Source organism: Anastrepha obliqua, chromosome 2, assembly GCF_027943255.1.
Source record: "Anastrepha obliqua isolate idAnaObli1 chromosome 2, idAnaObli1_1.0, whole genome shotgun sequence".
NCBI lineage: Eukaryota > Metazoa > Arthropoda > Insecta > Diptera > Tephritidae > Anastrepha > Anastrepha obliqua.
This window is the reverse complement of record NC_072893.1, coordinates 77,827,992-77,855,351: the sequence shown is the minus strand read 5'-3', so window position 1 is coordinate 77,855,351 and position 27,360 is coordinate 77,827,992. Positions and strand designations below refer to the sequence as shown.

At 34.3% G+C, this 27,360-nt stretch overlaps 1 protein-coding gene across 2 annotated transcripts in view; it reads left to right on the top strand.

Annotated features, from left to right (window-relative positions):
- LOC129237813 (scoloptoxin SSD14) overlaps positions 1-27,360 on the top strand; it is an 82,808-nt gene that overhangs the window by 887 nt on the left and 54,561 nt on the right. The gene's annotated exons all lie outside the window — the stretch shown is intronic.

Genomic DNA, 27,360 nt, shown 5'->3' with positions numbered 1-27,360 from the left:
AGAGTTTTTCAATAGGTGCAAAACAGTTTAGTAATTCAAAGCAAACGAGACCATAAACATTTGTTTGCCATCTTGAAATGTCCGACCATTCCAGGCTTACATTTTTTATAAAGAAGTTCACAAATAAGCAACTTAGGAAATTTGTAAATGTTAATACCGAAATTCTGAGTTGTTGCTGTTGAAACAGCATCAGGTTTTTTTGGTACTGCAGAATCGACTGTCATGGAAGCGCTAGAGTTCTGAGTCGATGGTCACGCTTTTTCCAATTTTGGTCAAATTAATCATACCACCAGACAGTTCGTTATTCAAATACACTTTAATCAACACATCCTCTATTAACCCTTTTGCATCATTCGATGGAATAATCCGTGAACAAAAACTCTCTTTTATCACCAAGAACGGAATAATCCGCAATAAATTATTTTTTTGTTAAAATCTGGGGGAAAAAATAATTTTCGTAATCCTCTAACAATTTTTTCATTAGAACAAACAGTAAAAGCCGTGCCAACACAAGGTATTTTGGACGCAAGGTATTTTGAGTACAACGCGTTGAACAATTAAAGAATCTGAGTACCGAAAATATCGCAGACGCAAGTGCTTCAGTTTAAAATAAGCCAAATTAGGTGACTTCAAGCTGCTTACAAGAATTGGAAATTGATCAAAGAATTTTGCGTATAGACATTATCCTACACTTTTTAAAGATCAACTTAACTCACGACTCAAATAACGAACTAATCTGTACCTTTAGATTATACAGTGCTGAAGTTTTGGTTTGTCCCTTTCCGTCCGTTTCTGTAGACTTTGGCACGTGTAACCCGCATCTGACAATACTCGTAGTAAATAAAAGTATATCACTTCTGAGTTTTGGGAAAATGGGGATTGAAAAACGTAACAGTCAGGTTTTTAGGCATTTATGAAAATGTGCACCGTCCGAATCTGACGTGCTGAGAACTCTACAGAATAGCGAAAATAAAGCTTAAACTTTGTAGTATACCACTGGACAGGGGTTTTTCAGGCAATAAATCAAAGAACCCAAATTTTATTTTTGGCAAACGCCAAGCTGGAGAACTGTCTGAAGGTAGTGTGATTCCAACTGATCCAAGTGTTCTTGGTACTATATTTTGGATATTGACATCAATTCACCTAAACATTGGTTTATTTGTAGGCTTGACTGTAAAAAGCAAATTGCTAAAATAGAGCTTAGATAGAGTTTTCTTAAAAAATGGTTTTTATTGACATTTTCACAGTATTTTTGTAATTTTTAAGGATAAAAATATATATGCAAAAATGTTTTTTTTTGAATAATTATTTAATGTTTTAGTTCAAAATTCGGAAAACTTTTTTTCTTTTGAACACAAAAATAAATTTTGCTTTTAAAATAATGCTTTTTGAAAAGTTTATTTTGTTCTGCATAGAAAACTGCAATATAAAACTGCAAATTTTAAACATGGAATAAATCTGAAAATTAATAAATATTTTTTTAAAATTGTATCAGTTCTCAAAAAATGTAAGACCATGGATAAGACCAATGCTTAGAAAACTTGACTTGGAATCACTGTCTTAAAAAAATAATATTGCATAGTGTAATCACAGTGGCATAATTTATAGCTACTATTTCGGAGATCTACACATCACTTATTCAATGGTTTTCCAAGATTTCAACGTAACATTAAAATGAGCCAGGTCAGGTACCGCAGACGAAGCTCTGGTAGTAAACGCAATGGATGGACCCATATATGTTACACATGTTACACATGGTAGGCATAACTGGCGCAACTTCACAAAAAAGGGGGAACATTTTTTTTAATTCTCCCCAAACAAGCAAGCGGTTGTATAAGAAGTAGGGATGTAAATTTTATCGATTTCTACGATCTCCAGATTTTCGAGATGCCGTTCTTATAATCCCGGTGTCTCGGAATTTAGATATTCACTATATTTCAACATCTTTGCTCGAAAAATATTGCATCAATATTGTTTGAGAAGCTTTTCTACCATATAGTAATATAAATAACACCGGTTGACAAAAATCACCTTTTTTCTTTATACAGGAAAAATGTTACATGCACATGGAACTTTAAATTTTATATGGGAATACTGAATATTTAAATTTCCATTTTCTAATCAATTTAATATTTCAAAGATTTTTCACAAAATTGTTTTAAATACTTATACCCACTCTTTAATATTAATATGCATCTCAAAGAAGAGAGGAATACTGGGATCGCCTGATTAACATCCCTATTAGTAACACCAGAAGAGGAAGTAAAATAAGAATATGTTTTTTATGGTAGTAACTTTTATCAACATTAGTCTACTCCACTGTCTTGCATTTATGTGAAAATTCTAGCTTTCTTCATTAAAAATATCTCAAATTCGTCATTTCTCACTGTGTAAGCTTGTTATTATGGAGTTGCTTCAGTTAGACCCGATGATGTAATTTGCGCCAGAGATTTGTACCGGCACCGATGTCGCGTGGGTGTTAACAATTTTGAACTGTCAAACACGTCATATATGGCAGAAACTTGAACTTTAATAATTAATAACGCTGGAATTAGGTATGCATGTATGTATGTATGTAAGTATGATTTTATGTCACGAATCGTAAGAACTAAATTTAATCTGAGCAGTAACGTACGAACATATTTTTCCATACAAGCATTTTTCTATATACACACCTGCATATTCAACTAAACTCGATTTGCCATGCATAATTTGCTATCGCTTATGCCATGCACTATCTAAAACTCTCTTTGGTCTTGGTCTCGGCAATACCGGTTACTTTAACAGGTGATTCGATGTTTGGAAACTTGAAGCAATATGTTGGAGTCTATTGATGAGATGTCGGGATTTGCTAGTTCGCGCAGCATCGACCTTCTCTAAGTTTTGTTTGGTCGACCGCGACATCTTCTCCCTTGCGGGTTCCAGTTCAGTGTCATTCTCGTGATGTTGTCTGGTGGTTTTCTCAGTATGTGACCTATCCATCGTCAATTTCTGCGTTTGATTTGCCTAAGGATGGGTTCCTCGTTGGTTAATCTCCACAGTCCGTTGTTTCTGATGGTGTTTGGCCAGAATATTCTGCAGATGATGCGGAGGTATTTGTTGATGAAGGATTGTAGCCTCTGTGTGATGGTGTCAGATACCAGCCATGTTTCGCTTCTGTACAACAATACTGACACAATTTATTTTTTATTGAGCATGAACTTTGCGGCATTTCCTTCCAAATTTATTTTATTTATTTCAAGAAGTCAAGAAAATATGATTTCAAACTGACTACTAAAACTAAAGAATAATTAAAATATATACATAATTAAATTACCAAATTACATCTAACAAAACTAAAAAATAGAGCTCAATAGTACTGAATAAAATAGAGTTATCTCTCACACGAATTTGCACTCTCGTAACTCAAGACTGAAAAATTTTCACAAAATGTACAAAAAAATGTTTGGCACTGTAGCGCCTTCGGTAGAATATTTACGACTATATTTTCAAAATATCCTTACTCTTCGCTAAATTTGTTTTGTTGGAACGAGCAATTATAGTAGCTGAAATTGAGAGCCCACTTGGACAAAGAATCAAATTCGTCCATTGTGATACCATACTGTGGAAAACAGAAGGAGAAGAACCGAACGGGGTTAGAAGAGCGAGTTTAAGTACTTAAAACAATTTTTTTGAAAATTTAGTTTTTTGAAAGTCCTTTAAATGTTATTTATTTCGTTATTATATTTATTTATTTCATTCAATTGATAAAAAATATGAAAAACTGAATAATGCTACACTACTACACATATAAAATCTATAGTTTCACATGTACATGAAAAAAAAGTTGATTTTGGTCGCATGGTGGAATATGCTGTTCTTATGAAAAATATTTGTAGTTTTGATAAAAAATTTAAAAAATGATCTATTATTCGAGCTACTTAAAACTTTGCCCAATACAAGCATATTTGACCTCAAATTGCTGAAATCATGTATTAGTCCATTAAGAAAAGGCTATAAAGAGACCATATTCTACCTAAGGTGTAATAAATTCTTCAATTTTTCAATAAAGTCATGCTTGACATTGACAGTATAAAAAATCAAATATGTTGAGAAAAGTAATCGTTTTATAGCACTCGTCCTGGCACAGTTGTAAACTGATCTAGGTTATATAAAATATTTCCGAAATGTAGCCATCAGTACCGTCGTCATTGATGTATCTTGTGCCAAATTTTATTTCTTCCTTCACTGCGTATGTTAATAAAGTTATTTTTGTTTATTTTCCTTTCGTATTTACATGTGTATTTCGCGGTGTGGCGAAAAATTTACGATCCAATCAAAGTTAAAAAGGAAAGCAAATGAAAAGGGTCATAAAGCCATCAAGTTACATATAGAAAGCGTACGTGTGAATGCAAGCATGATATATAGTATACCTACATATCTACCATGCGTCAACTGCGTTAAATAACTAAAGAATTAGGATTTATTAAAAAATTTAGACAATACATTTATTTCTTATTTAATTTTAGTCATTTTTTATGAAAATATAGTTAATTCTTGTACAAAAACCACATAATTTCGAGTTTTAAATATTTAAGCAAGTTTAGAAAAAATTCGACAAATTTTACATCTCCCACTTATTAATCAGAATTTTAAAAAATGTCCCACATAACGAATACACGAAATTATTTTTTTTAATGGAAGAAAACACCCAACATAGCCAGCAAAAAAAATTGTTAAAAATCTACGCATATTTGAGCTATTATAAACTTGCACTTTAATATACCAAAATTGTATGGGCTATAAACTAAATACCCGAAATTTTTCCGAAAACTGTGAAATTTGAAATCATGAATTTGTTTTGAATTCTTTTTTAACCTTTTTAGGAGAATAAAATACCCTATGATCAAAAAGTACCAGGAATGTTTAATTTAAACGAACCGCGCACGTAGGAACCGGCCCATATGTTCTTCTTAAGTTTTCGGGCCAGAGAGTCAATAAGGAACGTTATTTATCCGTTTTGAAGCATTTGAGACATGTTGTAAGTCCCAAACGGCCGGGAATGTGGGCAAACAATTCTTGCACTGAGCACAAATCGTGCTGGATTATTTGACCAAACGCCAAGTACACACCATCGTGCAAGCATCGGATTCACCTGATATGGCCCCGAGCGACTTCTTTTTGTTTCCCAAGTTGCAATTACCAATTCTTGTAAGGAGATCAAAGAGAATGCGACGAAGGAACTGAAGGCCATCCCTTCATCGGCTTAGGGGTGCATGGGGGAATGGGTTTTTGTTTTTGTGCTGGTGATTCCACTAAAAATATCCCTCCTTTTCTCTTGGATTTTTCTCTCCACCTCGTGACTGCTTCCGCATTGCTTTGAGGTAGAGGGCCAAGACGGCGTCCTAAGAAGGACACTTACTTACTCACCCTGTTTTGAGAAACCTATGCTCAATGTTATTCAACATAAGTTTCCATTTCACGCTTCTTTTTTCGGATAATATCCTCCACAAAATTTGCGACGGATTTCCATTTTTCTTCGCTTATCATCTTTTTCTCGATCACTTCGTCAGGTGTAAATACACCAATAGCTCGTTGCAGAGCTGTTCTCTCTATGTTCCACCTCTCGCATTTAAAGAAGGTGTACTCCGCATCATCATACTCAGTATCTCCATATGTGCAGATTGGTAGGCTCACTTTTCCCATTCGCCACAAGTACTTGCGAAAGGACCCATGTCCGGACAAAAACTGTGAGGTAATAGTTAACCTCACCGTGCTTTCTTTCTATCCACTTTTTTAGATCGGGTGTTAGTCACGCTGTCTATCTACCATACCGTTCAGTGTTCCATCTTGCCTGCTAAAGTGTGAGCGTTTGGATTCTAATATCGGAAAAGCGAGGTACTGGGATTGCTGTGATTTTTGCTTCCCATATCTACATATAGGGATGGTTCCGCTGATAACTAACACCGCTGCTTTAGATACTGTTCTGTATGAAGAAGATTGCAGAGTTTTCCGCCGGCATAGCACTTTTAGCGAATCTGCCCATATTTCGCATCCGTATAAGAGAATCGAGTTCCTTGTGTCCATTAAAAGTTTTCGCTTGTTCTGTGTTGGGCCTCCAAGGTTTGCCATGAGCTTACTCAACATATCGTTTACTTTGGCAGCTCTTGGGGCAGCATGATTTATGTGCGCCCAGTAAGTTAGCCTTGTGTCTAATTGCACTCCTAGGTATGTATTTGACCACTCTTTTTGTCGATAAAGTGGTATCGAGTACTTGAATATCTGCTTCTAATGGGATACGTCTGTTGGTTAGAAGGATTAGCTCAGTTTTCTCTGTGGCCAGCCTTAATCCATGGTCCTCTAGCCATGTCTTAACTCGGATCATCTGATTACCTTCCTGATTTACCTTCCTTTTGGCTTCGTCAGTGCTCCGTCAGCGGAGGACTGGGTTAAACGTTGGCACACGTTCATATTTTGAAGGAGATAAAATAAATTTGCCTGAAATTTAACTCTGTTTTGTTTTATTTAAACATTCCCGGTACTTTCTGAACATAGGGTATATTTTCATAAAATATAAACAAAGTATTAAATTTAAATGAGAAGTAAATAAATGTCAAAACTTGTCAATAAGTCTCTGTGATATACTTTTTTGCCACAATGCACGTATGTGAATTGCTCCATATACATATTTATGTACTTATTTAGTATTCATATTCATGTTTCTTCCATGCTGCTCTACAGATTCTCCACAAACGTCAACCGATGGACTTTGTATGAAATCGCTATAAAAGAAAAAAAAAAAACAAATTCATTCTCAACTTACAAGTAGCTGATAGCGAGTGTGCAGCCACCACGATAAGCGATAAGTGGGAATAGAGTGCAAATTGTAACAATTCAATTGATGATGAATAATCTCAAGTTTAGCAGAGACACTCATCCGCCAGTGCGTTGGCTATCAGTCACTATTCGCTTGTAAGTTTGTCGGTACTAGCGTGGGTGCATGTGGCATCGTGCAGTCAAGTGGTGGTGACGTGATGCCAAGTAAGTCATAAAGAAAAAGCGAAACGACTGTAAATACATTTTGTTATTTTAAGAGAGTATAAATACACCCTGTAGGAAAACCCAATGCTCCAAGAGTGAAGTATTCTGAGATATTTCCTGTACAAGTATAAGTGATTTTCAATTATGTGCTCTATAAGCTTCTTAGAAATTTCGAATTCATCTCTAACAGGGCGAACTAGAGCGCCCCTGCGGATCCGTTTTAACTCCCATCTCGTCAATGTGGAATTGAATTGGTATGGTGTTGGTACCGGAGTAAAGGCAAGGATCAAAGGATGGAAGAAGAATTTTTTTGTAGAAATTTAACCTTCACACAATGACTATATTTTAAATAATAAAAACAGGACAATGACTTACTACATATTCCCCATTTTGTGTTCAATAATTACTCTGGAAATACTATTTCAAAGTAGTTTGAGCAGCAGTGATTATTAATGGTATTTTTTCTAGCATAAAATAGATGTTAGTTGTTTGGTTTTCATCAAATCCTTGTTACAATCAGCAGCTATGTACCAAAAAAGAATAGAATGATTAATTTACTTTCCACCGGTCGTTATACCAAATATTGTACAGGTGAAGCAAAAAAACCATCGCCCATTATTTATTACAGGGTCCGGCACTCGAAGTGTAACCAACTTCAGACCGCTCGTGCAGCTGATGCACGAGCAAATATTTCAAATTGACTAATTCGTAAACTCCCAAAAGGAAAAGATTTATTTGACCGACCGTTCATACCTGAATTTGAGCCATCGATTAGCCACCAGGAGGTAGCACCCGCAAATTGGGCCGCTGTAATCGCAGATGGGTGCTCTCCAATCGTTTTCATCAAGCCTGGTGTCAAGGTCAATGCGAAATACTCGTATTATCGGGAAATTATTCTGGAGGTTGCTTTGAAGCCGTGGCAGACAAACATTTCGGGGGCAGACCATGGACGTTTCAACAGGACTCGGAACCGTTTCACAAAGCTCGAGCGAGCCAAAAATGGCAAAAAAATAACGGTCCGAACTTCATAACGTGCACACAATGACTCTCAAATTCACCAGACGCGATTTCGACGGATTATTCTCTTTGGGCCATTTTGGAGGTCAAGGTCCGAACTAAAAGATTCACCAGTCTGAAAGCGTTGAAAAAAGCCATTTTCCACGAGTGGGCCAAAATACCTGCAAGTGACATTTGGGCAGCTTGCGATTCGTTTCTGCACCGTCTTAAGGCCATAGTCACGGCAAAAGGTGGTCATATCGAGCAAAAGTAAATTGATTCTTAATTTTGTATTATTTCACATATTTTCTACTTTGAATTGAATAAAAGTAATTTTCCAAACTAAATTTAAGGCCTTTTTGCCGGACCCTATATAATGCCCACAAAGCTGGCGTCGATTGCATGGATCAAATGGTCACACATTTCACATAAAAACAGCCGACAAGCCGATGAACCTTTGCTTTCTTTTGCAACACGTTGGAAGTTTTGGTTTTACAAGGAAGTTGATGAGTTCAGAAAAAGCGATCCGAGACGAAATTTTTTGACGATTTTGGTCCACATTGGTCCTTGCAAAAATCGAAAGTCGTGTGAGTAATCCAGCAGTAATTGCCCAATTCATAATTACTATACCTGGGAATATTGCAGTTAACCAACCAGCCGGAGCCGATACACTCACAGCGACGATAGATTGTCGTCTTGGTCTACAAGGAGGCGAAAAGCTTCGTCGATAAACTCGTTTCTATTGTATTGTGTGTCAATGGCACTGAAAAATCTTTTATACATGTTTTGCTTGCCTTCCCCTAAGCCCATAAATAAATATCATTTCATATTTTACCTTAAAGTTCATTGTATATATAAGGTTGTCAAAAAAGTCTTGCGGTATTTTTATTGAATTTTCAATTGTTCATAAAATTGGTTATAATAATGCGATTTAAGTCAAATATGCGCCGATTTGTTCGATGACGAGTTCCCAACGAGATGCCAACTTCATAATGCCCCTCTTATAGAAGCTCGCTTCCCTATTGTCAAAAAACTCGGAGAGCCAATTTTCATAGGACTCTCTTGTGGACAACTTCCGACTACCAAGCTCGTTCGCCATGGACAGAAATAGGTGGTAATCACTTGGTGCGAGATCCGGACTATACGGTGGATGCAAAAGAACCTCCCATCCGAGCTCCCGGAGCTTCTGGCGCGTCACCAAAGATGTGTGTGGCCTGGCGTTGTCCTGATGGAAGACAATTCGGCCTCTGTTGATCAAAGATGGCCTCTTCTGCATGAGTGCTGCATTCAAGCGGTCCAGTTGTTGGCAGTACAGGTCCGATTGCGCGTTTGTCCATAGGGGAGCAGCTCATAGTGGATGATTCCCTGCCAATCCCTCCAAACACACAGAAGAACCTTCCTGGCCGTCAATCCAGGCTTGCCCACTGTCTGGGCAGCTTCACCGCTTTTCGGCCACGACCGTTTGCGCTTCACGTTGTCGAAAGTGACCCACTTTTCATCGCCAGTCACCATCCGGGTCGATTTTTTTTGCGATTCAGAAGCGATTCGCATGCATCCATACGGGCAAAAATGTTCTTTTGCGTCAAGTCGTGTGGCACCCATACATCAAGCTTCTTTTTGAATCCAAGCTTCTTCAAATGGTTTATAACGGTTTGATGGCTCATGCCCAGCTCTTGGCCGATGCTACGGCTGCTACTATGCCGGTCTCTTTCGATCAGTTCAGCGATTTTATCGCAATTTTCGACGACAGGCCTTCCGGACCGTGGCGCATCTTCGATCACCTCTGCACCAGAACGAAAACGTTGAAACCATCGTTGTGCGGTGGAAATGGAAACTGTATCGGGTCCATAAACTGCACAAATTTTATTGGTAGCATGAGATGCATTTTTGCCTTTATCGTAGTAGTACTGTAAAATATTCCGTATTTTCTCTTTATTTTGCTCCATGTTTGCGGCTCTATAACTCACGAACGACTAAAAGCAAACAACAATTAATCAAACACGTGTTAGCACGTGAAAAGAGCTTTCCAAAAAGCTCTAGCGTGAACCGATGCGACGAATACAACTAGAACTACGCGCTTGCAAAGACAAGCTTGCGGAAATACCGCAAGACTTTTTTGACAACCTTATATATATATTTAATTGGCGCGTACACTCTTTTTGGGTGTTTCGCCGAGCTGCTCTTCCTTGATGTTGTTCCACAAATGGAGGGACCTACAGTTTCAAGCCGACGCCGAACGGCAGATCTTTTTTTGAGGAGCTTTTTAATGCCAGAAATACTCTTGGAGGTTTGCCATTGCCTGCCGAGGGGCGACCGCTATTAGAAGAAACTTTTTCTTAATTTTGGTGTTTAACCGAGATTCGGCCCTACGTTCTCTCTGTGAATTCCGAATGGTAATCACGCACCAACCCATTCGGCTATGGCGGCCGCCCATTTATTTGTATTTCACTCCAATTTGAATACAGTTTGCTTAATAAAATTTACCAAAAAGTCTTATTACCGTCAGCTGCAAAGATGGATGGAAGAACTATCCAACCTTGGATTTTACAAGAAGGCAACGATCCCAAGCATCGAAGCCGAAGATGCGTAGAATAGAAACAGCAAAATGGGATTGAAATGTTGGATTGATATCCACATTTGCTTGATGATCTTCACAGTTCCCTGTTGAAAATGTTTGGACAATAGTTAAGCAAAAACTCAAAGGAAATCAAATATGGACGGTCAATTCGATTGATTTGGAGTCGATTACCTCCACAACTTGCGCCGAAATTAACACAAAGTATGACTCGAAGATATTATAAGCTCATATAATGCATTTTGTGAGAACTGAGTTGGTCGATCGTTTCTAAGTTACAGCGGTCACGCTTCCATTAGACAGACATACAGTCGACGATAAAATTTACTTCAAGATATATTTTAAATTTTGATAAACATGTTTACAATGAATGTAATAATTTAACTGGTCTAGTACATTAAAAGTAATTTTAATATATTATATTAAACTTGCACAAAAACAAGTTTCTCTCTTTATTTCATTTTTATCTGCAGCAATGCATTTAGTGGGACAAACGGTACACACATGGATCATACATCCATTTTCTAGGATAGGAATTTTGCTTTTAAAACTATCAATTGCGATAAAACGCGCTACATACATATGTATTTATATCATTTTCGCGGATTAGGTTTTGGGAAGCTAAAAAAGGAGTATCCCGTGAAAAAGCAAAGATGGGATGTGTATGTATGACAGGTTTTGTATTAATTTTTTACCTCTTTTCTTCCTTCTTTCTTTCTTTATTTTGATAAGAATTTGCTCTTAATTTTATTTTACATTGCAAGTAAAGAAAAACTGCAATTCAATGAACTCATATTGTATAATTCAAGTATTTCCTATAGGGCATAATTGCGTATCCACTATGCGATGTTATTGTAAGCCTACTAACATAGGTACATAGAATGGATAGAAGCAAAGTGCAAAGTGAATTGTGCATCTATGAACCTATTTTCGTAAGTGGCTCCGCACTTGTCGTCTTGTTTAGTTAAAGAAAGATATTTATTTATGGAAGTATGTCGGTTTATAGCAAGTGCGCTTTGGAAGTACTCATTGGTTTAAGTAGTTGAAATGTGTTTTTTTTTCCACCGGTTTGTTTTCATGGATTCTTTTCATTCATCTTACATAAAAACACATACATACATACATACACATGTACACATTTGTAGAACTTTTTTTGAGACGACGCTGAAAAGTGGAGCAATCTACTGAAAATAGGCACATAAATTAAACTGTAATGAGTTTCGTATTTCTGTGTTCAACTGGACGTTTTAAAAAAATGCGAAGAGCAAGATGTGTGTGTTTGTACGTACAAGTGCATATGTATGCAGCTACTTGCGTCCACATGATTTATATACTTACACACACATAACCATATGTTTTGTACGTGTATGCGTTCCCACAACCATCTGTTTACTGTCTACTGGATGCGCCAAAAAAATAAAAACCGATTCCACCAGCGGGAAGTTCATAGCGTGCTTTTCGTCTACTTTATATTCTTGCGCTTTTAGGCAAAGACTTTTACTACCAGACTCTTTATAGTTTTCTTATTTATTTATCTACATATGGCCTGCATCCATTTTTCTGCGTGTGTGTGTATGTTTTTTCATTCGCTTTGTTTAATTTTTGGAAGCTCATAAGTTAATCATAATGAAGTCGCATTTCTTCGCGCTGTCAGTTGAACGTCTCAAATAAATTAGTTCAATGACAAGATCAATTGCTTCGCCTGCGACCCCAATTAAGTGTTAATGTATTTAAATATTTTTTTTATTATTTGCTCTTTTGCTCTTATTGAATTTTTGTTTTTGGCAGGCAACTTAAGTCCAAAGATCATATTGCATAATGGCATGCCATATGGTGAACAACCTTCAATATCACATATACACATCCATCAAAAAGTAAGAAGATTAAACACCACGATTCTTGGCCTTGAAATGCTTACTTACATACATATATTTGTGTGTATGTGATCAAATTCAATACAGCATTCATCTTCTGCATTGCCCGTGTCATTTTGTCTTTCGAGCGCTGTAAGTGTGGTATTAGTCGATCAAACGCCCACAATTTTCTTTTCATGCCGCACCTCGGCCATATAAGAGGTAGAATAGGAAAAAGTTAATGAATATTTTTAGCTACCACAATTAAATTTATATACATATATAATGTGTTTATAAAACAATATCAGCGGCGCCATTTACACCTTCACACCCACTGATGTTCGTACATAGGCACATTACTTGCCTTTGCTTACATTTCTTGCACACAAAAAAGTAAAAAAAAAACTCAAGATGATACTCACATTAATTTGTGTACGTAGGCGTTTAATTTACTATACTGACTACTGACTTCATATTAGCATAATGAAGATGCACTTATTTATTTTACCATCATAATGGATTTTATCTATGCATACAGTTATGTTCATAATATTAGTAGCGCGTTATATGGGACAATTTAGACTATTAATTTATTTTTTCTTTAATTTTTTATTAATTTAAGGGGACAGATACCTGTAAACGGCCATATTTTTCCTGATTTTCATTAAAATTATTTAAAATGAAGAAGTCAATATATTTTTTTCAAAATTGGCATAGAGTTTATTTATACTTTAAAATAATAAAAACACTTTTTTATTTTAACATAAAATACTTTATTTTTATTTTAATAATTTAAAATGGCGGAGGTACATTCAATTCTTCCAGGAAGGTCGCTGCGGGGCTTCTCAATCGGCGGGCATTGTAGCATCGGCGTCAGTGCCCTGAATACTAAAAACTAAAAATTTGTGTGTTTATTAATGTCATAAATACTATATGAATTAAAAACAAATGAAAAAAAAATCGCAAAATAAAAAGCTGCAAAAAAAAAAATGAATTTTGGGGCGAATTTTCTTATTACTTTTGCTTTGAAAAAATTATTTTTTTCGAAAAACTTTCGAAAGCTTCTAAATTCACATAAAAAGTAATATCATAAAAAAGATGTGTGCAAAATTTCCGGGAGATCGGTCAATAACTTTTTGAGTTATCGTGTACGCCAATTCGAAAAATATAGTTTTGAGAAAAACGCGTCTAAAGTTTGAATACACCGTAACTATACCTCTCCCAGTGCACGAACGCAAAGAATAGAGTCGTCTCGATTGACAATCTATAATATAATAAATATTATACTTAAATTTATATTCTAAAATTTTTTTGACATATTCTTAAACGATTATATTAGCATTTAATGAAAAAAAAAAACGATTTTTTATGGCCGGGATTGGATGGTATTGATCTGGACAACGTTTATTTTCAACTGGACGGCGCTACGTGTCACACAAGCTACGAAACTATTAAACTTTTACGGGTAAAGTTTCCGGACAGTGTTATCTCTCGAAGAGGTGATCACAATTGTCCACCTAGATCTTGTGATTTAAAACCTTGTGACTTTTTTCTTTGGGTTCACGTGAAAGAGAAGGTCTACGCCAACAGCCCAGGGTCAATTCAAGACCTCAAAGATGGAATTCGTGAGGCTATTGAGGACATAGGACAGCTATTTTGCAATTTGCTTATGGAGAATTTCATGAAAATGATATTGTCCTGTAAGCGTGGTCGTGGAGGTCATTTGCCTGATGTTATTTTCCACAATTAACGGCATGCCTTCCTCTTTATAATAAAATATGTACACATCCGATCATTTATACTAAAAAATAAAATATCAAAATAACACCTCTTATTGGACAACCCTTCATTTGCACCGAAATTTCAAGCTTTTACTTATGGTACGTGATTTTTTAGCTCATTCAATTTCGGGATAAAATTGTGCCAGTTTTAAATGGTTAAAAATTCGCTTCAATTTTTGATTTGATCCGTAAAACTATGAAATCATTGGTTACTTGTTCAGTAAGTGTACTTACCCTGTGCCTTTCTTTGTTAATGTTTTTAAAACTATTATGTGTTTGGACGCTCAGTCATCATTTTTAGCACTATAAATAATTTTGCTTCACTAATACGAATTAATATATAATTTAATTTTTATTATTTAATTTATATAAAATAATTTTTTTTACTGATTTTGAGGCATCGCATTTAAAGTTGCATGGCATTGCAAAGTCGGGTCGAATGCCCTCGTTTCCGATATTGACTCTATAGAAAGAAATAAAAGTCTAATAAAGTTTTTCAGATTTTAATGCAACAACATAGTTTTCCCCAGTCGCGACACAAGATTGTATAGCAAAAACGGGGCAACAGAAAAAATTTAGAACAAAAAACTAACTAACTGAAGTCTACTTTATATCCATTTGTAGTAGTGTAGTTCAAAGACTTGTTTTTTTGATTTCCTCAGTTAGTGACATTAACTTATTCGTCTATTTTGCTCTAATTGTGGAACAGAAAGAATGAATAATTTCTAAGAGTGGCATCACTTATTTTCACAACTTATTTAAATTCGTATAAAATTTATAAACATTGGCTAGATATTTATGCTGAATTACACAAGGCGGTACATAAATAGTCATCCAATTTTGTTTTTGAATAACTTTTTTACTAAATAAAAGAAATATTACTACATAAAACATTATTTAGGGTAATGGAAATCTTCATTTTGACATTTACATGCTCGATTTCTTGTTTGCTTGTATGCTGCAGCTCTCTGGTTCGCAAGGGCCAAATATGATGTACATACTATACAAAGCTAATATATTTGCAAAGATTATAAATCTTCTTAATTTTGCGCCACCTTCCCCTCTACTTTATAAATGTATACGTAATTATATTTACGCTGCAAAAATTTCTTCTAGCAAACAAGCCGCCAACAAAAATTTACACCAAGTGACTTGATATAATTTTTTTCTGAATTCGTTTACAAATTCATGGTCTTCATCTTTCAATAACTATGTATAATTGGCTCATAATTTCCGAGATGAAAATGCAGTAATCGCTACCTCTGTAGGTGATGATGACATGCTAGATGAGATCCATTACTGAGGAAATATTTCATATTTCTACATTTACCCCATATAAATTAAAAAAGTTATTAATAATTTTTAATCACTTTTGCAATCATTAAATTAGTAACATTTTTGTTTTTTTTTTTGCTAAATAACTGCATGATCAGGAAGCGAGCTGTCTTGAACTATTTGCAGCGTCATTTGTTTATAGCTTTAAGACTATGTTGTTGCTTTTTTTTATTAGCAAGAGTTGATGTCATACATTAGCATAAATAAATTGGGTATTAGTTAAGCTACTCGTTTAATATGTTGAAACAGAATTGTCGTATGCTCAGGGAAGTTCTGCCAGATATGAAAAAACATTAATGCATTTTCTACTTTACCCCAATAAGCACTTAGCCTTGATATCAACTTCAAGTTGAGTTGAGAATTAAGGTATTTCTCAAATCCTCATAACGCATACTCATGAAAAGGCTTTTTATTTAGAAAAAAACTGTGTTTCTCAACTTTATCTCAAGTGTGAAACTTCAGTAGTTTCAACTTAAATTTGCTGGATTTTCTCTTAATTTTTCTCATAAAAATTGAATAAATTAGCAAATCAAATTCATTTTAAAATGCACTGTGTGACAAAGTATAGGTATATTCAAAAATCAATTTGCTCAGAATGAAATTCTCCCAAGAGCGACTTTGCCCTGCACGAGCTATGGTTTTTGTACTAGCGCCACCCCCACTCTCTCCTCCTCCGTAAAGGTAGCAAGTCATCCGTTGCTGCTTACAAATTACAAATTACAAATTAATTTTGACCACCTTTAGTGGCTGTGGTCTCATTTCTGCTCTTATTATTTTCTTCGGGTAAGACAACCTTTAGGGGCCCTATCTCGATTGACCGTGCTTTGAGGATTTGTCCAGATTGGTGACTGATGCTCATTCAAACATCTCTGTCGTTTCCTTTATCTCTTGCACGGCCTCTCACTGCGGTTCAATCGTCGGGATGCACCTCTTCGTTTTGATATTTCATCAGAGAGAGGGTGGTTTCGTCCTTCTCTTCATCTCCACCCCCGTAGTCATTGGAAAAGTTACATCCTCTCATGTGACTCCCTTGTGTCATTTGACACCATCAAATAGGACTCCGTTTTTATTGGAGCCGTGTTTGATCTCTGTAAGAATAAATCTCAATATTTTCTCTTCTACATATAGCCACTTCATGTTTCTGATTTTACCGCCCGCCTAACCACGGAGATAATGGCTACTTGTAGCTCTAGCGGTGAGTGTAAGCTTGAAGATGGTTTCAACCGCTTGTTCTCAGATGCCTGCTTGTCATAAGAATTTTATCTTTTTGAATATGTGGCTGCCGTTTTTCTTACCAAAGCTGCAGCTTTTAAAGTTGAAAGTCTCAAGTCGAAGGCAGTCTCCGTTTCCAAAGGCTTTGAAGGTAGTTTATTCGGATACCCTGAAAATCGCATATAAACATTGTTTACCAATAGTCGTTTAAAACATAGCCCAAAATGAGAAAAATGTACAAAAATCTAAAATCAGCCGTTTATTTTACTTTCTCGCTTTCCAGCTTTCCTTAGGTTATATTAAGGGGACAGATACCTGTAAACGGCCATATTTTCCCTGATTTTCATTAAAATTATTTAAAATAAAGAAGTCAACATATCGCGGAATAAAATGCTTAAAAAAATGAATTGTGGGTCGATTTTTCCTACAATTTTTTCTTCGAAAAAATTATTTTTTCGAAAAATTTTCGAAAACTTTAAGTTCACATAGAAAGTAATATCATAAAAAAGGTGTGTGCAAAATTTCAGAGAGATCGGTCAATAACTTTTTGAGTTGTCGTGTACGCCAATTTGAAAAATATAGTTTTGAGAAAAACGCGTCTAAAGTTTGAATACAACGTAACTATACCTCTCCCAGCGTTCGAACGCAAAGAATAGAGACGTCACGATTGACGATCTATAATATAAGAAATACTTAAATTTACGTTCTAAATTTTTTTTTGCATATTCTTAAAGGATTATATTAATATTCTATGAGAAAATTTTTTTTTTTAACATTTTTTACTTACTCCTATATATCATTGCAAGCAGCGATATTTTCTCTCTTGAATGACATATAAACTAGCCAACCTTCACAAATCAAGTCCGTTTCAATTCAGTTTTTTCAATTCAAAATTCCGAATACGCAGTTTTTTTCTCACTAAACTAGACCTACAGCTTGGTGTATTTTGACTAGTTTGGTTTACTTTTCGCTTGTTTATTTAATTTTAATTATTTTTTTACAAAAATATAGTTTATGCCGCAACAAATATCATTTATATGAATCTTTCAAACATTGTACAAGATTTAAAAAAATTAACAAATTTCATATTGTTTAATTACAATAAAAAAAATCTAGTGTTCGCAGTTTTATAGCTTAGTAAAATTCAGTATAATAGAAAGCAAGTTTGAAGCAGTTAAAGATAATCAAATGTGCTCAACACCGACGGACAAACAAATTATCAAACATTTATGAATATTTTAAATCAAACTTAGTGGATATAAGACCCCGCCCAATTTTTTTTTAATACCAATAAATAAATCATCTGGTGAACTATTGTAAGATTCGAAAGAATTGTTCTGAGTACGGAGAAGAGTAAAGAGAATAATATAAAAAATATACATACCTACATGTTGAGTATTTCATTTAATTTGCCTAATTAGTCGAAAGATTCCAAACAATGGATCTAATATTGGTGGATGGCTTTTTTAGAACTTCAGTTAATTTGTTTGAGTTGTTTAGAATAATGAAGTTAGGAAAGCCAAGTACTCATCTTGTCACTCTGAATTCGCCTGAGTACGTTGAAACGTAGATAAATTATATGCTTGGAGCACTTGGCTCAAAAACCTCTGTTTGAGTAACTTTAAAAAAGTTTATATACAGGTGGTTCTGGCATCGTATAAAGTAACCCACAAAAAACACAAGCAAAAATACTCAAGCGATGTTAGTGAAGTATACCATATTGCATCCGCTATTTTGAATTTTTGAATCTCAAATTTCTTATCAGCAACACCGAAAAATCAATACTCAAAATAGAGATATTTGTAATTACACTCTTCTCTATTCACGAAACTTTATCTGGTTCTACTTACTTATATACTTAGTTTTCGCATATAGACGAATTCGTAAAATGCTGTAAATTCCATGAAAGACACTTCAGGGGTGAATAAAGATTTTTTTACGTTTCAAAATAGATTTGGATGAAGAAGAGTTGTATAGTATTGACAGACATTTGACCTCTTATGACCTCCTTTTAAAATTTCAGCCACAAATCGGGGGTTTACTTCAAAAATCTTCGAAAAAATGTAGTCTGGTTCTTGACCTTGCACACAATACTATGTATTTGATCTGGATGTTATTGGCAGAATATGGGAATATTTCTCAAGAAATAACTTAATGATTGGTTGAAAGTATGACAAATTGTACAAAAAATATAAGTACAAGCATGCAGGAACATTGGAAAAAATAATTATTCTCAACTACTTCTCAACGTGCAAATCCATCAGTTGGAATAAAAATTATCTTTATCAACATAAGAATTGTAAATTTCTTCTTTAAAGAAAATAGAAATATGTTTTTGCTTGTTGGGATCAAACTAGAATTAGCAGAAATCGTTACACGGTGCTAGTAAAGTTGCAATGCGAACGAATGAAAATTCACACTTCGTTTACATACCCAAAAAAAACATAAAAGAGCAGATATATTATAAATGAAACACCAATAATTAAATCGAAAAATCTTTCAGCCAGAAATTCAGTGCTACAGAGTTGTTTGTTGCTTGTGCGATTGAGTTGTGTTGGCAACTAGTATTTAATTCTAATTCTACACATCAATATGTAACCTACTCGTACATATCTCTGAGTACAGTGAAATTTCTCATAACTGGATGCTCATAAAATTACATTCAAATTGATTGAAAATTGCCGTTTATTTATTTATAAATTTATATATAGTTAATAATGCATACCACATATGCACAGATACATACATATTAATATTATGGGGTTGGTGAATAAGTTCATAAGTTTGAATATTTTCTTTTCTCTTACAACGATTTGTTTGCTGTTTGCCAAGGGTTAGTATTCATTCGATAGAACTCTTTCTGCTCTACAAAACTATGTTAATTGTATTTTTGAGTTATTTAATTTTTTATTGGTTTTGAGACTTAGAAATGGAATACCCAATCCTAGAAAACCCATATAAGTAAATTCAAGCTTCAATCTGCAAATTTAGAAAAATTAGAAAACAAATTCATGAAAATTTCAAACTGTTTTATCCAAATTTTTAGAAAATTTCGATTGGTGCAATAAAGTGTAAGTTTCGAGTGACATGCTTTGATTTTTTACATGTTTTTACTTTTTTTTTTTGGATGACGCCCTCGTGCATTTCTGCATACAACGAGTGCTCCACATTTTTTATAATCGAAGAAATCACTCATCTGCAAACACAAAAATAATTAAATTAACACGATTTTTGAGAGACTACCCACCTTCCATTTTTTATACCAAAATAGATTGAGTTACAAATCTGCATACTCGAAAGTTTTTGAAACTTTGAATAAAAAGTGTGATTAAATTAGTGTGATTAAAAAAATTTAGGATAAAATGAGAAACAAAGAAATCGTTACAAATTTTCAGCAAGACCCTGTGCTATAGTTATTTGAGGCAGTGTTTATAGACATTGTAAAATACCACTTTTAACACATTTAGTAAAAGTTGAAAAATTTTAGAAAAGTTGCTTCAACTGTTCAACTTCAATTGTTTTAATTTGAAGTTTTTATTTTCAATATGATTCTAGATATTTTTGATGTGCTCAAAAGCTACAGAGCCCTTTTTGGTAAATTGTTTCAAACGCGCAGCAAGTTTTAACGACACAGCGTATGTTGTTACAGGCTCTCTTATTTCTTCATTAGATTTTTCTTCTGAATCACTTTTGTCCATAATATCGCTTTATTTTTTAAATTGCTGTCTTCAATGCAGATATTTCTATCGATTTACAGAAAACCATCCTTTTGACATTTGCATAGATTGGCAGTACAAAGTTACCTTCGAGGGAAAACTCTCTCTGTTTCTGAAAATCCTATGTTACGGAAGCAGATTTGGATTGTTGTTGATTCTATTTTGATGAAATGCACAGCTGCAAGTAATAGCTTTGAACAGTTCTGAGGCTTAGCTTGCAGTGACAATTTTAGGGCGCAAAGTGTTTTAAAAGTAGCTTCTATAAAAAAAGTTCTAAATATTGCATTAGAACTAGATCAAAGTGTTGACATACGGCCGTTTGGAGGCAAAAAATTATATTTAATTTAGTTAACTTTAATTCCCTTAGCTGAGATGCTAGTTTTCGTTACTGGGCTTTAATTTTTCTTGCTTACGATTATTTTTAAATTTCGCCAGACTTTTTGTTCAAAATGCTTTGAAGCATAGTGTCCACGTGCGATTATTGGCATAATATTTGGAAGAATTAATGAAAAATCAGTATGCGCGAAATTTGTCTAGCCATTGAAGCTGTACGATCACTCGTACAAGGACTGTTCGTAATGAGGAATTTTACTGCACGCAATGTAGATATATCCATATATAAATTTATATACATATGTACACACATACATACATATGTGCATACATATTTGAATAAGCAAACAAGTAAGCAACGTTCCACTCGCTATTTTCCACTCTGTCGATTTGTGAATGAAAATTGCAAAAATTACATTTTGTTGGTCTTCTGTCTCGACTGTGGTTAGTTATCGAAGAAATAAATTCATGAATGACTGTACTGGCTGACTGCCCAATCGAACGTGTTTGCACATACACTATTTACATATATACATACGCATTTATATATGTACATACATATCCATATAAGCAGTTTATGCATAATATTGAATTTAATAGTTGGTAGACAAAATGTTGGCTATAAATTTGTTTTTGTTGTTTTTTTTTCGTTTTTTGGCGCGTGGCAGGTAAATTTGTTGTTACTTTTTAATACAATAATTCAATCTTTGCATCCCGTCCAACACAGCGTCAACTGAAGTGCCCACTAATCGTGGCGATTTGAGGCAAATAAACGAAGGCGTTCACTCACTCAAAAGGGTTAATAACCTTCTTGCCACTTTCTAGTTGGCTGACAACAGTTTTTCACGTCATTAAATACGTCTATTATATTATCACATGAGTATGTGTGCAAAATTATGTGTGTTGACATACATACAATACATACATACATAATAAAATGAACTTTGAATTGAAATGGAATATAAGAATTCACGACCATGGCCAAGTTAAACTTCTACACGGAATTCGATATATAGTTAGAAACTATATGTCATGAAAAGTGATCCAAGTATTTTGGGCATTATCTTAAAGATTTCTAAAACAAAACATATTCAGGAATAACTTAGATTAGCATACATTTTGAGTAGGGTTGCCACTTTGTTTCATATTATTTTTTTTTGACAATTTAAAGAGTAAAACTATAATACAAAAATTTTGTTTTTGTAATTTTTTTTTAAGAAAAAAATATATTTATGGGTCAAAATTTCTCGGAACATTTTTTTTGTTGTAATTTTGGAAAATATCCCTCAGACTTTTTTGTTTTCTTAATCGTTGAGACTATGTTTAGTAATCCCTAAATTTTCCATAGTGAGACTCCTATAATTTTTCTAACTATATTCAAATATGGATACACCGGATCGTAGTAGTTCTACAGAGTATAAGTCTTCAGGGCACTCAGTTAGTTTTTCAATAAATTTAGGGTAAATAATACCAAATTTATCGGAATTGCGTTCTATGAATGAAAACCGGAATTACTTCTCTGGGGTACTCGTTTGAAGTCTATTGAATGTGTAAAACAAAATTTGCTGCCCGTATTGAAGACAAGACCGGAACAATCTTATACGTGTTTTTTTGCGCAAAGTATCGAAAAAGCGCTTTGACCACAGCGCAATGAGGATCTTGTTCAAAAATGGCTACAGGATCAAATTTTTACCAATTTTAATAAATTTTTCTATTTAGGGCAAGGGGTGAACCTTAAGGAGGATTGGAAATTTGCGTAATTGCCGTGATGTATTACCATTGATTAGAACTATTTACAATTAAAAAAATGCCAACCTGCATTTGAATACATATTTTTTGAAGTTTCTCGGAATTTTACATGAAAATAAATAGGAGCAAGGGTATGTTTTGATATAATAAAAAAAAATTGAAATTTTCTTACAAAATCATTTACGACCATTTTAAGAAAAAAATTATTAAAATCGGTAAACAATTGCCTTCTCTAGAATTCCCAAATTCCCGGTGGTCAAAACTTGAAGAGCATTTGTGCAATTCGGATAATAAGCGTGGCTGTGCGTGCTATAATGAATGATATCCAGTCAAAACTATTCAGTAATGAGATATGCATTGATCAAAGTACCGAAATATCGCCGCCGTAAGTATTCAAAATAGTCAAATATCAAGCAATCACAGGAACTGAAAATCCCTCAAATCACATTGTTGAATTTTGCGCAAAGATCTTAGCCTATAACCTCATAGCCTTGAACTAAATAATCCAGAGAAATTAAGCATCTTGCTAAGATGAAGCGTCAAAACTTTTCCGCTCTATCGTTATTATCGTTATTGTTTTTATTGAAGAGCACAAAAAGTTATGCGAATTTAAGCTTATGTTCACTAGTAGATTTTCAAAACCCAAAGCAGTTTTTATTCAATGAGCAATAATAAAATATTTGAAAAAATACCACCAAAAACACCCTTTATATAATTAATTGAATTCGGAAAACTAAATTTATATGCAACCTCTTACATATGTACATATGTTCATATGTTCATATGTAAATAAGTATATTAGAAAGAAATATAGCGAATTGCCATAAGTGCCTGTCAGTACAAACAATTAAACAAATACGAGTATTGGCAAGAAGAAACATATGGACGCAGCGCATTACTAATTTCCAGTTTCTTATGATTCAAATATATTTTTTTATTTCTATGTTGCCATGTATGCATATGTATGTGTTCATATATGTACTGGCATGCTTTCATAAATACTTTTCGGCGCTGTGGGTGTTTGGTTACCAATTCTTGCTGCCTTGCTGTATTTATAGTTGTTTGAGGTCACGCACATGCCTACGTGTGCCATAAATTGAATTTTAATATTCTTGGCATAAACTTTTGATTATGGAATACAAACAAAAAAACTATTGAAGTTCAAATAAGAACTTAATAATTGGAACATTATCGAATTCAAACTGCGAAATTGATGTGCATACATACATATGTGAGTTTAAGCACAAATAAAAATATATAATATCAAATATCAGTGCAAATTTTTTCCACCTCAAACTGGCACAATATTATACCAAAATTGAACGGGCTACAAAATTTTATCAGATTTGAAAGTTGTACTAAAATTTTTGGATGTTTTTATATTTTATGCAAAGCCTCAAACTATAAGTTATATGATTTCCGTTGTAGTTTGAACTACATTTTTAAATAAAAATTAAGTAAAAAATACAAGAATAGTCAAAACTTTGCAATATGTCGGTTTGCTATTATTGTGAGTAAACGGACGATACACTCAACTTCTTCTCATGAATCGGAAGTATTTCTAGGTGGCCCTGTCGGCCAACACGCTCATGTCAACAGTTTTTTTAAATGAGCGCATTGTCATTCGCACCAATTTACTTCGAAAAGGGGAAAAGAATCAGCGGTGCCTATTATGTAGATTTGTTATGCAAGAGCAATTCTCCATCGATCCCATCATCCAGAACATCTTGCATATTTCACTATTTCCTGTTTTCAAACCTTTTGAACTAATTTTATATCATCAAGAATATGTTGCAAATGTTTACAAAGTGAGCACCACGGGATGGGTACGGGGGTAGACTGTACGATAGATGCGTTAGAACTCCGCTTCCTAAACTTCCGAGCTACAATGCTTTGATTACAATCTATTTTGGCTGTTGTTCTCGTCTGTGGGAAAAATTTTATCGCCCGTTACCATTCGCTGAAAAAGGGTGTCAATCGCAGGCATTAATCCAACACCATACATAGAGCTTATTCATGAGATCAGCAATATGCAAACGATTCCTGTTTTTCAGTTCCTGCTCAAATTCCGGTTCAACTCGATGACTTCCATATTTCGGATTTTTGCCCTACCAGAGCGTCCCATATATTCAACGTCCGAATTACCAGAAAGGAATCGTTGGAGTTACTGTGTGTTATTAGATCCACAAACAACACAGATTCGTTCGGTCACTTGCTCAAACTTTTCACTCCCGGTTTAGTGGTATTGCAGAGCGTCTCGCATACTTCGGTTGCCCAATTTAGTTCTGAATTTGCTTTAGCCCATGAAAGTCTTCTGAAAGTAAACGTTCTCGAAACGTGTCTTTAGATACACTGGCACCACTTTCCCTAAAACTGCTTTTGTTGCACGCAACAATAAACTCGACTTTGTCAAAAACAAATCAATGATCTTCTGATATTGCTTCGCAGAGATATTTGTTTTTTTTTTGCCTCGTCCGGAGATGTCTCCAACGTTTTTAACTTCCGTATATCATTGCACCCAATTATCAACGTCTTCGACTTCTTCAAATATTTTGCTGCAAATGTACATATGTACCGAAGAGTGTGTACATAGGAACACTACGTTTTTTACGCGCGGAACTCATTTTGTAAAAGCAATGCATATTGCGAAACGCATTTGCTTAGAAAACTAATTGAAGAAAATATTAGCATAGTGATATAAAATTAAAGAAGTTTGAGAAAGGACTACTACTGACGTAGTAATTAAAAAAAGTTGTATTTTATATGGGAATACTACATATAAACCGAACAATAAAATATTTAGAAAATCGCCAAGTCATATATATAATTTACTCAAATTGAATATTATAATTCGATTGCAAATTATGGTATTTACAAACTTTAAGTGCTAGAGGTAAGAATCTAAGCTGGTGATGGAGGGTCTCAGAAGGCCTGACACACTTGCCATGACCGATCAAATTTGGATCCTTAAAAACGCACTATCTTTTAGATGCATGAGAACTATCGATTTCGATAGTTATAGCCAGACTTATTGCCAAAGGTAATAAACAAATGGACTGATCGAATGGACCATGTATCTCGTGGCCGCAGCGGACATATGCCGTATATCATATCCAAAAAACAAATGTCATAAAGAGATATCTTTAACTAAAGAGATAAAGAGATATCTAACCAGATTATAATAAAAAAAGTTCTGTTTGGTATTCTCATTTCAAGCTCTTAAAAAATATCTGATAGTAGGTAAGATTAGTATTAAAGGAAATGGGATTGCTGAAAAATTCGCAAACAGGGAAGCAGGAAGCATCGACTACATTTATACATAGGTTCAGATCTTTTTTGCGGCTTGGGCAAGGCGTCATTTTTGCAGCCTTACAAAAGAAAAAGGAGGTCCTGGGAAAATCGCTTCTCGATGTTTTTCCTCTTAACGTTGTATGCCGCCTCCGAACGGCAGATATTTTTTTATGAGGAGCTTTTTCATGGCAAAAATACACCCGGAGGTTTGCCATTGCTTGCCGAGGGGCGATCGCTACTGAGGCTACAGTGTCCGTCGTTACAAAAAACCGACTGTCTATGTATTTTTGCACATCAACGGAAATTGTTGTTTATTTTTCTTTGTAATTGCATTTTTTATGCTCAATTATCTTCCAATTTTTGTCTATGTACAAAATTATAATATATTTGCAAATTTTTGATTTTTTTAAAGAAATTAAGTGGACCTAATAATTCCACATAATATATTTGGTTTATTTATGCCAATAACATACAACACATTCTTGCCAAAATCTATTAACAAAAATCTCTACTCTTTAAAATTTTATTTTTGTTTTTGTTTTTACTTTGCACCTATGAATGCATCTGTATGTGTATCACACATACACATACATATTTTTATTATTTATAATATAATATAATTAACATATTTATATAGCGCATATTGTAGACAGCCTACACAGCAGGAGATTAACGAAAAATTCCATCGCGGTCAGCGTCCACTGAGAGTGTCGCGCGAATTGCGATCACTTTGTATTTCCATATGTCACTGCGTCTGCTGATTTACTCAGCCAACAACAAATAAGCTTAGGAAAAATAAAATATGAAACTCACATGTAGTTAAATTTAGATTTATGCTGGTATTCAGACAAAAGCCACTAGATACTATTAGAGGTTAGCTAGTTCTAGTACTAGTAGTAAACTATGTGTAAAAAAATTATTAAAAATAGCAGGTAAAAGGTTAAGGTACACGCAAACACTTGAGTTAGAAAGTAATTTTTAATGTCATAGGAAAAAATATTTGGCAAATATTTTCACAAATATGTATTTGTGGTTGAGATATTTATTTCGGGATTTGATCAACAGCTGTTGTTGTTCATTTCTTTTATTTATTATATTTAGATATAATAAGTAATACAAGGAGACACAACATTAATCACTCCATCAGAAGATTTATAATTTTTGGAAATGGCGTCGTACGTCAATCATATTTGACACTTGTGAACTAGACGCCTGCAGTATACAAGCAGATATAATGGACTGCGTAAAGGTCAAAATAAATACTTTTATCACTTAAAATAAATTTTTGTTTATTCAGTAAACAAATTAGTCAAAAACAAAATTGGATAATTAATTTTGTGTCATTTTGAAAAATTATTTTTTTTTTTTTGGGAATGGGAATAAGTTTCCGTCCTCGTAAAAGAGTGCTATTGTTGTGTTCGCTCTAGTAATATACTGGTGATTTGAAGGTGCATATGTAAGGTCTCGATCGCAGTGGTTGACACTCGTTTGAAGCGTAA